The 12,629-nt window shown below is 46.9% G+C and overlaps 15 non-coding genes across 15 annotated transcripts; all 15 read left to right on the top strand.

The window, feature by feature from the left end:
* Window positions 1-686: 686 nt before the first annotated feature.
* Window positions 687-759, top strand: TRNAR-ACG (transfer RNA arginine (anticodon ACG)). Its single transcript has one exon. It is a non-coding gene; the product is annotated as a tRNA-Arg (tRNA).
* An 8-nt stretch (window positions 760-767) lies between these two features.
* TRNAH-GUG (transfer RNA histidin (anticodon GUG)) lies at window positions 768-839 on the top strand. Its single transcript has one exon. It is a non-coding gene; the product is annotated as a tRNA-His (tRNA).
* Window positions 840-1,789: 950 nt separating this feature from the next.
* On the top strand, window positions 1,790-1,862 carry TRNAR-ACG (transfer RNA arginine (anticodon ACG)). Its single transcript has one exon. It is a non-coding gene; the product is annotated as a tRNA-Arg (tRNA).
* Window positions 1,863-2,892: 1,030 nt separating this feature from the next.
* Window positions 2,893-2,965, top strand: TRNAR-ACG (transfer RNA arginine (anticodon ACG)). The gene has a single exon. It is a non-coding gene; the product is annotated as a tRNA-Arg (tRNA).
* An 8-nt stretch (window positions 2,966-2,973) lies between these two features.
* On the top strand, window positions 2,974-3,045 carry TRNAH-GUG (transfer RNA histidin (anticodon GUG)). The gene has a single exon. It is a non-coding gene; the product is annotated as a tRNA-His (tRNA).
* Window positions 3,046-3,995: 950 nt separating this feature from the next.
* Window positions 3,996-4,068, top strand: TRNAR-ACG (transfer RNA arginine (anticodon ACG)). The gene has a single exon. It is a non-coding gene; the product is annotated as a tRNA-Arg (tRNA).
* A 1,030-nt stretch (window positions 4,069-5,098) lies between these two features.
* Window positions 5,099-5,171, top strand: TRNAR-ACG (transfer RNA arginine (anticodon ACG)). Its single transcript has one exon. It is a non-coding gene; the product is annotated as a tRNA-Arg (tRNA).
* Window positions 5,172-6,201: 1,030 nt separating this feature from the next.
* On the top strand, window positions 6,202-6,274 carry TRNAR-ACG (transfer RNA arginine (anticodon ACG)). Its single transcript has one exon. It is a non-coding gene; the product is annotated as a tRNA-Arg (tRNA).
* Window positions 6,275-6,282: 8 nt separating this feature from the next.
* Window positions 6,283-6,354, top strand: TRNAH-GUG (transfer RNA histidin (anticodon GUG)). Its single transcript has one exon. It is a non-coding gene; the product is annotated as a tRNA-His (tRNA).
* A 950-nt stretch (window positions 6,355-7,304) lies between these two features.
* Window positions 7,305-7,377, top strand: TRNAR-ACG (transfer RNA arginine (anticodon ACG)). Its single transcript has one exon. It is a non-coding gene; the product is annotated as a tRNA-Arg (tRNA).
* A 1,030-nt stretch (window positions 7,378-8,407) lies between these two features.
* TRNAR-ACG (transfer RNA arginine (anticodon ACG)) lies at window positions 8,408-8,480 on the top strand. The gene has a single exon. It is a non-coding gene; the product is annotated as a tRNA-Arg (tRNA).
* Window positions 8,481-8,488: 8 nt separating this feature from the next.
* TRNAH-GUG (transfer RNA histidin (anticodon GUG)) lies at window positions 8,489-8,560 on the top strand. Its single transcript has one exon. It is a non-coding gene; the product is annotated as a tRNA-His (tRNA).
* Window positions 8,561-9,510: 950 nt separating this feature from the next.
* On the top strand, window positions 9,511-9,583 carry TRNAR-ACG (transfer RNA arginine (anticodon ACG)). Its single transcript has one exon. It is a non-coding gene; the product is annotated as a tRNA-Arg (tRNA).
* Window positions 9,584-10,613: 1,030 nt separating this feature from the next.
* Window positions 10,614-10,686, top strand: TRNAR-ACG (transfer RNA arginine (anticodon ACG)). The gene has a single exon. It is a non-coding gene; the product is annotated as a tRNA-Arg (tRNA).
* A 1,030-nt stretch (window positions 10,687-11,716) lies between these two features.
* TRNAR-ACG (transfer RNA arginine (anticodon ACG)) lies at window positions 11,717-11,789 on the top strand. The gene has a single exon. It is a non-coding gene; the product is annotated as a tRNA-Arg (tRNA).
* Window positions 11,790-12,629: the final 840 nt, after the last annotated feature.

The following is a 12,629-nucleotide window of genomic DNA, read 5'->3' as shown; positions in this document are numbered from 1 at the left end:
CCAAGAAACCCGCGCAAGAAAAAGACCTATTACACAGAGCACTTGAGCATCAATTCACCTTGGCGCCCATACTTCTGATGGCTGCTAGCAATGCTTAAAGGACAACTCTGCTTTGACATTGTTCTGCACAGACAACTTTAACAGCAGACCCTGATCAATCATGCAGAGATAATGCTTTCAGGATTTTGTTCCTAGAAGGAGATAGAAGAACTTAGCCCGCCGTGCCCCACTCACAACAGACAGCTGCCCAGACAGAGGACCCTTTCCATACTGCTCGGCTTCACTCCTTGTCTTCACACCCAGCAACTTTCCCATTGGCACTAACTACACTCGGTGCAGCTGCAACAACATCACCTTAAGAAATGTGTGAATAACGCTAGGACTAGCATACAAAATGTGCCCTGATCCTATAGTGGCTAGTACTCTTTGTTGTGGCTGCAAGCAACCTGGTGTGAATGCGGTTTACGGCGGGCTGCTTTCTGCACTCCGCTTGCAACCTTCTTCAAGCTTTTAGAACAGCATTGTGAATATCTGGACTCAGAGACAGCAAATTCATGACATTTTAATAGAGATTATCTCTCAAAGAAGTTCTCGCTACAGAAGATGTTCAGTGGAATAGGGCACTTCATCGAGGCCCACTTTCCTTGTGGCCGCAAGGAAAACGTGCTATGCATATGTCAGCAGCAGGGCCAGTGGCGCAATGGATAACGCGTCTGACTACGTATCAGAAGATTGTAGGTTCGACTCCTACCTGGCTCAGGAAACATGCCGTGATCGTATAGTGGTTAGTACTCTGCGTTGTGGCCGCAGCAACCCTGGTTCGAATCCGGGTCACGGCTGGCTCTTTACTTTCTTCCTCTGCGACTTTTTCTTCCGCTTGCAACCAATCTACTGACTTTCTAAAGCATTCAGGAACCTTAGGCTCTGCTTGCTTCACTTCTTCACTACAACATTTTGCCTTTCGCCGAGAGAAAACTTTCTCTGCTATGGACCTTTGTAGCATCTTCAAACATCTTCACAAATACCATCCTCACATGACATCTTGGCCTCACCAGTTGCCAGTCTCTTGCTAAGCCTAGGTCAACTTTCACCACTTGCCTTTCCCAAGAAACCCGCGCAAGAAAAAGACCTATTACACAGAGCACTTGAGCATCAATTCACCTTGGCGCCCATACTTCTGATGGCTGCTAGCAATGCTTAAAGGACAACTCTGCTTTGACATTGTTCTGCACAGACAACTTTAACAGCAGACCCTGATCAATCATGCAGAGATAATGCTTTCAGGATTTTGTTCCTAGAAGGAGATAGAAGAACTTAGCCCGCCGTGCCCCACTCACAACAGACAGCTGCCCAGACAGAGGACCCTTTCCATACTGCTTGGCTTCACTCCTTGTCTTCACACCCAGCAACTTTCCCATTGGCACTAACTACACTCGGTGCAGCTGCAACAACATCACCTTAAGAAATGTGTGAATAACGCTAGGACTAGCATACAAAATGTGCCCTGATCCTATAGTGGCTAGTACTCTTTGTTGTGGCTGCAAGCAACCTGGTGTGAATACGGTTTACGGCGGGCTGCTTTCTGCACTCCTCTTGCAACCTTCTTCAAGCTTTTAGAACAGCATTGTGAATATCTGGACTCAGAGACAGCAAATTCATGACATTTTAATAGAGATTATCTCTCAAAGAAGTTCTCGCTACAGAAGATGTTCAGTGGAATAGGGCACTTCAACGAGGCCCACTTTCCTTGTGGCCGCAAGGAAAACGTACTACGCATATGTCAGCAGCAGGGCCAGTGGCGCAATGGATAACGCGTCTGACTACGGATCAGAAGATTGTAGGTTTGACTCCTACCTGGCTCAGGAAACATGCCGTGATCGTATAGTGGTTAGTACTCTGTGTTGTGGCCGCAGCAACCCCGGTTCGAATCTGGGTCACGGCAGGCTCTTTACTTTCTTCCTCTGCGACTTTTTCTTCAGCTTGCAACCAATCTACTGACTTTCTAAAGCATTCAGGAACCTTAGGCTCTGCTTGCTTCACTTCTTCACTACAACATTTTGCCTTTCGCCGAGAGAAAACTTTCTCTGCTATGGACCTTTGTAGCATCTTCAAACATCTTCACAAATACCATCTTCACATGAAATCTTGGCCTCACCAGTTGCCAGTCTCTTGCTAAGCCTAGGTCAACTTTCACCACTTGCCTTTCCCAAGAAACCCGCGCAAGAAAAAGACCTATTACACAGAGCACTTGAGCATCAATTCACCTTGGCGCCCATACTTCTGATGGCTGCTAGCAATGCTTAAAGGACAACTCTGCTTTGACATTGTTCTGCACAGACAACTTTAACAGCAGACCCTGATCAATCATGCAGAGATAATGCTTTCAGGATTTTGTTCCTAGAAGGAGATAGAAGAACTTAGCCCGCCGTGCCCCACTCACAACAGACAGCTGCCCAGACAGAGGACCCTTTCCATACTGCTTGGCTTCACTCCTTGTCTTCACACCCAGCAACTTTCCCATTGGCACTAACTACACTTGGTGCAGCTGCAACAACATCACCTTAAGAAATGTGTGAATAACGCTAGGACTAGCATACAAAATGTGCCCTGATCCTATAGTGGCTAGTACTCTTTGTTGTGGCTGCAAGCAACCTGGTGTGAATACGGTTTACGGCGGGCTGCTTTCTGCACTCCTCTTGCAACCTTCTTCAAGCTTTTAGAACAGCATTGTGAATATCTGGACTCAGAGACAGCAAATTCATGACATTTTAATAGAGATTATCTCTCAAAGAAGTTCTCGCTACAGAAGATGTTCAGTGGAATAGGGCACTTCAACGAGGCCCACTTTCGTTGTGGCCGCAAGGAAAACGTGCTATGCATATGTCAGCAGCAGGGCCAGTGGCGCAATGGATAACGTGTCTGACTACGGATCAGAAGATTGTAGGTTTGACTCCTACCTGGCTCAGGAAACATGCCGTGATCGTATAGTGGTTAGTACTCTGCGTTGTGGCCGCAGCAACCCCGGTTCGAATCCGGGTCACGGCAGGCTCTTTACTTTCTTCCTCTGTGACTTTTTCTTCCGCTTGCAACCAATCTACTGACTTTCTAAAGCATTCAGGAACCTTAGGCTCTGCTTGCTTCACTTCTTCACTACAACATTTTGCCTTTCGCCGAGAGAAAACTTTCTCTGCTATGGACCTTTGTAGCATCTTCAAACATCTTCACAAATACCATCCTCACATGACATCTTGGCCTCACCAGTTGCCAGTCTCTTGCTAAGCCTAGGTCAACTTTCACCACTTGCCTTTCCCAAGAAACCCGCGCAAGAAAAAGACCTATTACACAGAGCACTTGAGCATCAATTCACCTTGGCGCCCATACTTCTGATGGCTGCTAGCAATGCTTAAAGGACAACTCTGCTTTGACATTGTTCTGCACAGACAACTTTAACAGCAGACCCTGATCAATCATGCAGAGATAATGCTTTCAGGATTTTGTTCCTAGAAGGAGATAGAAGAACTTAGCCCGCCGTGCCCCACTCACAACAGACAGCTGCCCAGACAGAGGACCCTTTCCATACTGCTTGGCTTCACTCCTTGTCTTCACACCCAGCAACTTTCCCATTGGCACTAACTACACTCGGTGCAGCTGCAACAACATCACCTTAAGAAATGTGTGAATAACGCTAGGACTAGCATACAAAATGTGCCCTGATCCTATAGTGGCTAGTACTCTTTGTTGTGGCTGCAAGCAACCTGGTGTGAATACGGTTTACGGCGGGCTGCTTTCTGCACTCCTCTTGCAACCTTCTTCAAGCTTTTAGAACAGCATTGTGAATATCTGGACTCAGAGACAGCAAATTCATGACATTTTAATAGAGATTATCTCTCAAAGAAGTTCTCGCTACAGAAGATGTTCAGTGGAATAGGGCACTTCAACGAGGCCCACTTTCCTTGTGGCCGCAAGGAAAACGTGCTATGCATATGTCAGCAGCAGGGCCAGTGGCGCAATGGATAACGCGTCTGACTACGGATCAGAAGATTGTAGGTTCGACTCCTACCTGGCTCAGGAAACATGCCGTAATCGTATAGTGGTTAGTACTCTGCGTTGTGGCCGCAGCAACCCCGGTTCGAATCCGGGTCACGGCAGGCTCTTTACTTTCTTCCTCTGCGACTTTTTCTTCAGCTTGCAACCAATCTACTGACTTTCTAAAGCATTCAGGAACCTTAGGCTCTGCTTGCTTCACTTCTTCACTACAACATTTTGCCTTTCGCCGAGAGAAAACTTTCTCTGCTATGGACCTTTGTAGCATCTTCAAACATCTTCACAAATACCATCCTCACATGACATCTTGGCCTCACCAGTTGCCAGTCTCTTGCTAAGCCTAGGTCAACTTTCACCACTTGCCTTTCCCAAGAAACCCGCGCAAGAAAAAGACCTATTACACAGAGCACTTGAGCATCAATTCACCTTGGCGCCCATACTTCTGATGGCTGCTAGCAATGCTTAAAGGACAACTCTGCTTTGACATTGTTCTGCACAGACAACTTTAACAGCAGACCCTGATCAATCATGCAGAGATAATGCTGTCAGGATTTTGTTCCTAGAAGGAGATAGAAGAACTTAGCCCGCCGTGCCCCACTCACAACAGACAGCTGCCCAGACAGAGGACCCTTTCCATACTGCTTGGCTTCACTCCTTGTCTTCACACCCAGCAACTTTCCCATTGGCACTAACTACACTCGGTGCAGCTGCAACAACATCACCTTAAGAAATGTGTGAATAACGCTAGGACTAGCATACAAAATGTGCCCTGATCCTATAGTGGCTAGTACTCTTTGTTGTGGCTGCAAGCAACCTGGTGTGAATACGGTTTACGGCGGGCTGCTTTCTGCACTCCTCTTGCAACCTTCTTCAAGCTTTTAGAACAGCATTGTGAATATCTGGACTCAGAGACAGCAAATTCATGACATTTTAATAGAGATTATCTCTCAAAGAAGTTCTCGCTACAGAAGATGTTCAGTGGAATAGGGCACTTCAACGAGGCCCACTTTCCTTGTGGCCGCAAGGAAAACGTGCTATGCATATGTCAGCAGCAGGGCCAGTGGCGCAATGGATAACGCGTCTGACTACGGATCAGAAGATTGTAGGTTCGACTCCTACCTGGCTCAGGAAACATGCCGTAATCGTATAGTGGTTAGTACTCTGCGTTGTGGCCGCAGCAACCCCGGTTCGAATCCGGGTCACGGCAGGCTCTTCACTTTCTTCCTCTGCGACTTTTTCTTCAGCTTGCAACCAATCTACTGACTTTCTAAAGCATTCAGGAACCTTAGGCTCTGCTTGCTTCACTTCTTCACTACAACATTTTGCCTTTCGCCGAGAGAAAACTTTCTCTGCTATGGACCTTTGTAGCATCTTCAAACATCTTCACAAATACCATCCTCACATGACATCTTGGCCTCACCAGTTGCCAGTCTCTTGCTAAGCCTAGGTCAACTTTCACCACTTGCCTTTCCCAAGAAACCCGCGCAAGAAAAAGACCTATTACACAGAGCACTTGAGCATCAATTCACCTTGGCGCCCATACTTCTGATGGCTGCTAGCAATGCTTAAAGGACAACTCTGCTTTGACATTGTTCTGCACAGACAACTTTAACAGCAGACCCTGATCAATCATGCAGAGATAATGCTTTCAGGATTTTGTTGCTAGAAGGAGATAGAAGAACTTAGCCCGCCGTGCCCCACTCACAACAGACAGCTGCCCAGACAGAGGACCCTTTCCATACTGCTTGGCTTCACTCCTTGTCTTCACACCCAGCAACTTTCCCATTGGCACTAACTACACTCGGTGCAGCTGCAACAACATCACCTTAAGAAATGTGTGAATAACGCTAGGACTAGCATACAAAATGTGCCCTGATCCTATAGTGGCTAGTACTCTTTGTTGTGGCTGCAAGCAACCTGGTGTGAATACGGTTTACGGCGGGCTGCTTTCTGCACTCCTCTTGCAACCTTCTTCAAGCTTTTAGAACAGCATTGTGAATATCTGGACTCAGAGACAGCAAATTCATGACATTTTAATAGAGATTATCTCTCAAAGAAGTTCTCGCTACAGAAGATGTTCAGTGGAATAGGGCACTTCATCGAGGCCCACTTTCCTTGTGGCCGCAAGGAAAACGTGCTATGCATATGTCAGCAGCAGGGCCAGTGGCGCAATGGATAACGCGTCTGACTACGTATCAGAAGATTGTAGGTTCGACTCCTACCTGGCTCAGGAAACATGCCGTGATCGTATAGTGGTTAGTACTCTGCGTTGTGGCCGCAGCAACCCTGGTTCGAATCCGGGTCACGGCTGGCTCTTTACTTTCTTCCTCTGCGACTTTTTCTTCCGCTTGCAACCAATCTACTGACTTTCTAAAGCATTCAGGAACCTTAGGCTCTGCTTGCTTCACTTCTTCACTACAACATTTTGCCTTTCGCCGAGAGAAAACTTTCTCTGCTATGGACCTTTGTAGCATCTTCAAACATCTTCACAAATACCATCCTCACATGACATCTTGGCCTCACCAGTTGCCAGTCTCTTGCTAAGCCTAGGTCAACTTTCACCACTTGCCTTTCCCAAGAAACCCGCGCAAGAAAAAGACCTATTACACAGAGCACTTGAGCATCAATTCACCTTGGCGCCCATACTTCTGATGGCTGCTAGCAATGCTTAAAGGACAACTCTGCTTTGACATTGTTCTGCACAGACAACTTTAACAGCAGACCCTGATCAATCATGCAGAGATAATGCTTTCAGGATTTTGTTCCTAGAAGGAGATAGAAGAACTTAGCCCGCCGTGCCCCACTCACAACAGACAGCTGCCCAGACAGAGGACCCTTTCCATACTGCTTGGCTTCACTCCTTGTCTTCACACCCAGCAACTTTCCCATTGGCACTAACTACACTCGGTGCAGCTGCAACAACATCACCTTAAGAAATGTGTGAATAACGCTAGGACTAGCATACAAAATGTGCCCTGATCCTATAGTGGCTAGTACTCTTTGTTGTGGCTGCAAGCAACCTGGTGTGAATACGGTTTACGGCGGGCTGCTTTCTGCACTCCTCTTGCAACCTTCTTCAAGCTTTTAGAACAGCATTGTGAATATCTGGACTCAGAGACAGCAAATTCATGACATTTTAATAGAGATTATCTCTCAAAGAAGTTCTCGCTACAGAAGATGTTCAGTGGAATAGGGCACTTCAACGAGGCCCACTTTCCTTGTGGCCGCAAGGAAAACGTACTACGCATATGTCAGCAGCAGGGCCAGTGGCGCAATGGATAACGCGTCTGACTACGGATCAGAAGATTGTAGGTTTGACTCCTACCTGGCTCAGGAAACATGCCGTGATCGTATAGTGGTTAGTACTCTGTGTTGTGGCCGCAGCAACCCCGGTTCGAATCTGGGTCACGGCAGGCTCTTTACTTTCTTCCTCTGCGACTTTTTCTTCAGCTTGCAACCAATCTACTGACTTTCTAAAGCATTCAGGAACCTTAGGCTCTGCTTGCTTCACTTCTTCACTACAACATTTTGCCTTTCGCCGAGAGAAAACTTTCTCTGCTATGGACCTTTGTAGCATCTTCAAACATCTTCACAAATACCATCTTCACATGAAATCTTGGCCTCACCAGTTGCCAGTCTCTTGCTAAGCCTAGGTCAACTTTCACCACTTGCCTTTCCCAAGAAACCCGCGCAAGAAAAAGACCTATTACACAGAGCACTTGAGCATCAATTCACCTTGGCGCCCATACTTCTGATGGCTGCTAGCAATGCTTAAAGGACAACTCTGCTTTGACATTGTTCTGCACAGACAACTTTAACAGCAGACCCTGATCAATCATGCAGAGATAATGCTTTCAGGATTTTGTTCCTAGAAGGAGATAGAAGAACTTAGCCCGCCGTGCCCCACTCACAACAGACAGCTGCCCAGACAGAGGACCCTTTCCATACTGCTTGGCTTCACTCCTTGTCTTCACACCCAGCAACTTTCCCATTGGCACTAACTACACTTGGTGCAGCTGCAACAACATCACCTTAAGAAATGTGTGAATAACGCTAGGACTAGCATACAAAATGTGCCCTGATCCTATAGTGGCTAGTACTCTTTGTTGTGGCTGCAAGCAACCTGGTGTGAATACGGTTTACGGCGGGCTGCTTTCTGCACTCCTCTTGCAACCTTCTTCAAGCTTTTAGAACAGCATTGTGAATATCTGGACTCAGAGACAGCAAATTCATGACATTTTAATAGAGATTATCTCTCAAAGAAGTTCTCGCTACAGAAGATGTTCAGTGGAATAGGGCACTTCAACGAGGCCCACTTTCGTTGTGGCCGCAAGGAAAACGTGCTATGCATATGTCAGCAGCAGGGCCAGTGGCGCAATGGATAACGTGTCTGACTACGGATCAGAAGATTGTAGGTTTGACTCCTACCTGGCTCAGGAAACATGCCGTGATCGTATAGTGGTTAGTACTCTGCGTTGTGGCCGCAGCAACCCCGGTTCGAATCCGGGTCACGGCAGGCTCTTTACTTTCTTCCTCTGTGACTTTTTCTTCCGCTTGCAACCAATCTACTGACTTTCTAAAGCATTCAGGAACCTTAGGCTCTGCTTGCTTCACTTCTTCACTACAACATTTTGCCTTTCGCCGAGAGAAAACTTTCTCTGCTATGGACCTTTGTAGCATCTTCAAACATCTTCACAAATACCATCCTCACATGACATCTTGGCCTCACCAGTTGCCAGTCTCTTGCTAAGCCTAGGTCAACTTTCACCACTTGCCTTTCCCAAGAAACCCGCGCAAGAAAAAGACCTATTACACAGAGCACTTGAGCATCAATTCACCTTGGCGCCCATACTTCTGATGGCTGCTAGCAATGCTTAAAGGACAACTCTGCTTTGACATTGTTCTGCACAGACAACTTTAACAGCAGACCCTGATCAATCATGCAGAGATAATGCTTTCAGGATTTTGTTCCTAGAAGGAGATAGAAGAACTTAGCCCGCCGTGCCCCACTCACAACAGACAGCTGCCCAGACAGAGGACCCTTTCCATACTGCTTGGCTTCACTCCTTGTCTTCACACCCAGCAACTTTCCCATTGGCACTAACTACACTCGGTGCAGCTGCAACAACATCACCTTAAGAAATGTGTGAATAACGCTAGGACTAGCATACAAAATGTGCCCTGATCCTATAGTGGCTAGTACTCTTTGTTGTGGCTGCAAGCAACCTGGTGTGAATACGGTTTACGGCGGGCTGCTTTCTGCACTCCTCTTGCAACCTTCTTCAAGCTTTTAGAACAGCATTGTGAATATCTGGACTCAGAGACAGCAAATTCATGACATTTTAATAGAGATTATCTCTCAAAGAAGTTCTCGCTACAGAAGATGTTCAGTGGAATAGGGCACTTCAACGAGGCCCACTTTCCTTGTGGCCGCAAGGAAAACGTGCTATGCATATGTCAGCAGCAGGGCCAGTGGCGCAATGGATAACGCGTCTGACTACGGATCAGAAGATTGTAGGTTCGACTCCTACCTGGCTCAGGAAACATGCCGTAATCGTATAGTGGTTAGTACTCTGCGTTGTGGCCGCAGCAACCCCGGTTCGAATCCGGGTCACGGCAGGCTCTTTACTTTCTTCCTCTGCGACTTTTTCTTCAGCTTGCAACCAATCTACTGACTTTCTAAAGCATTCAGGAACCTTAGGCTCTGCTTGCTTCACTTCTTCACTACAACATTTTGCCTTTCGCCGAGAGAAAACTTTCTCTGCTATGGACCTTTGTAGCATCTTCAAACATCTTCACAAATACCATCCTCACATGACATCTTGGCCTCACCAGTTGCCAGTCTCTTGCTAAGCCTAGGTCAACTTTCACCACTTGCCTTTCCCAAGAAACCCGCGCAAGAAAAAGACCTATTACACAGAGCACTTGAGCATCAATTCACCTTGGCGCCCATACTTCTGATGGCTGCTAGCAATGCTTAAAGGACAACTCTGCTTTGACATTGTTCTGCACAGACAACTTTAACAGCAGACCCTGATCAATCATGCAGAGATAATGCTGTCAGGATTTTGTTCCTAGAAGGAGATAGAAGAACTTAGCCCGCCGTGCCCCACTCACAACAGACAGCTGCCCAGACAGAGGACCCTTTCCATACTGCTTGGCTTCACTCCTTGTCTTCACACCCAGCAACTTTCCCATTGGCACTAACTACACTCGGTGCAGCTGCAACAACATCACCTTAAGAAATGTGTGAATAACGCTAGGACTAGCATACAAAATGTGCCCTGATCCTATAGTGGCTAGTACTCTTTGTTGTGGCTGCAAGCAACCTGGTGTGAATACGGTTTACGGCGGGCTGCTTTCTGCACTCCTCTTGCAACCTTCTTCAAGCTTTTAGAACAGCATTGTGAATATCTGGACTCAGAGACAGCAAATTCATGACATTTTAATAGAGATTATCTCTCAAAGAAGTTCTCGCTACAGAAGATGTTCAGTGGAATAGGGCACTTCAACGAGGCCCACTTTCCTTGTGGCCGCAAGGAAAACGTGCTATGCATATGTCAGCAGCAGGGCCAGTGGCGCAATGGATAACGCGTCTGACTACGGATCAGAAGATTGTAGGTTCGACTCCTACCTGGCTCAGGAAACATGCCGTAATCGTATAGTGGTTAGTACTCTGCGTTGTGGCCGCAGCAACCCCGGTTCGAATCCGGGTCACGGCAGGCTCTTCACTTTCTTCCTCTGCGACTTTTTCTTCAGCTTGCAACCAATCTACTGACTTTCTAAAGCATTCAGGAACCTTAGGCTCTGCTTGCTTCACTTCTTCACTACAACATTTTGCCTTTCGCCGAGAGAAAACTTTCTCTGCTATGGACCTTTGTAGCATCTTCAAACATCTTCACAAATACCATCCTCACATGACATCTTGGCCTCACCAGTTGCCAGTCTCTTGCTAAGCCTAGGTCAACTTTCACCACTTGCCTTTCCCAAGAAACCCGCGCAAGAAAAAGACCTATTACACAGAGCACTTGAGCATCAATTCACCTTGGCGCCCATACTTCTGATGGCTGCTAGCAATGCTTAAAGGACAACTCTGCTTTGACATTGTTCTGCACAGACAACTTTAACAGCAGACCCTGATCAATCATGCAGAGATAATGCTTTCAGGATTTTGTTGCTAGAAGGAGATAGAAGAACTTAGCCCGCCGTGCCCCACTCACAACAGACAGCTGCCCAGACAGAGGACCCTTTCCATACTGCTTGGCTTCACTCCTTGTCTTCACACCCAGCAACTTTCCCATTGGCACTAACTACACTCGGTGCAGCTGCAACAACATCACCTTAAGAAATGTGTGAATAACGCTAGGACTAGCATACAAAATGTGCCCTGATCCTATAGTGGCTAGTACTCTTTGTTGTGGCTGCAAGCAACCTGGTGTGAATACGGTTTACGGCGGGCTGCTTTCTGCACTCCTCTTGCAACCTTCTTCAAGCTTTTAGAACAGCATTGTGAATATCTGGACTCAGAGACAGCAAATTCATGACATTTTAATAGAGATTATCTCTCAAAGAAGTTCTCGCTACAGAAGATGTTCAGTGGAATAGGGCACTTCAACGAGGCCCACTTTCCTTGTGGCCGCAAGGAAAACGTGCTATGCATATGTCAGCAGCAGGGCCAGTGGCGCAATGGATAACGCGTCTGACTACGGATCAGAAGATTGTAGGTTCGACTCCTACCTGGCTCAGGAAACATGCCGTAATCGTATAGTGGTTAGTACTCTGCGTTGTGGCCGCAGCAACCCCGGTTCGAATCCGGGTCACGGCAGGCTCTTTACTTTCTTCCTCTGCGACTTTTTCTTCAGCTTGCAACCAATCTACTGACTTTCTAAAGCATTCAGGAACCTTAGGCTCTGCTTGCTTCACTTCTTCACTACAACATTTTGCCTTTCGCCGAGAGAAAACTTTCTCTGCTATGGACCTTTGTAGCATCTTCAAACATCTTCACAAATACCATCCTCACATGACATCTTGGCCTCACCAGTTGCCAGTCTCTTGCTAAGCCTAGGTCAACTTTCACCACTTGCCTTTCCCAAGAAACCCGCGCAAGAAAAAGACCTATTACACAGAGCACTTGAGCATCAATTCACCTTGGCGCCCATACTTCTGATGGCTGCTAACAATGCTTAAAGGACAACTCTGCTTTGACATTGTTCTGCACAGACAACTTTAACAGCAGACCCTGATCAATCATGCAGAGATAATGCTTTCAGGATTTTGTTCCTAGAAGGAGATAGAAGAACTTAGCCCGCCGTGCCCCACTCACAACAGACAGCTGCCCAGACAGAGGACCCTTTCCATACTGCTTGGCTTCACTACTTGTCTTCACACCCAGCAACTTTCCCATTGGCACTAACTACACTCGGTGCAGCTGCAACAACATCACCTTAAGGAATGTGTGAATAACGCTAGGACTAGCATACAAAATGTGCCCTGATCCTATAGTGGCTAGTACTCTTTGTTGTGGCTGCAAGCAACCTGGTGTGAATACGGTTTACGGCGGGCTGCTTTCTGCACTCCTCTTGCAA

This window comes from Hyperolius riggenbachi, chromosome 3 (genome assembly GCF_040937935.1).
Source record: "Hyperolius riggenbachi isolate aHypRig1 chromosome 3, aHypRig1.pri, whole genome shotgun sequence".
Taxonomy (NCBI): Eukaryota; Metazoa; Chordata; class Amphibia; order Anura; family Hyperoliidae; genus Hyperolius; species Hyperolius riggenbachi.
The sequence above is the reverse complement of the archived record's forward strand: the minus strand, read 5'-3'. Positions and strand labels throughout refer to the sequence as shown.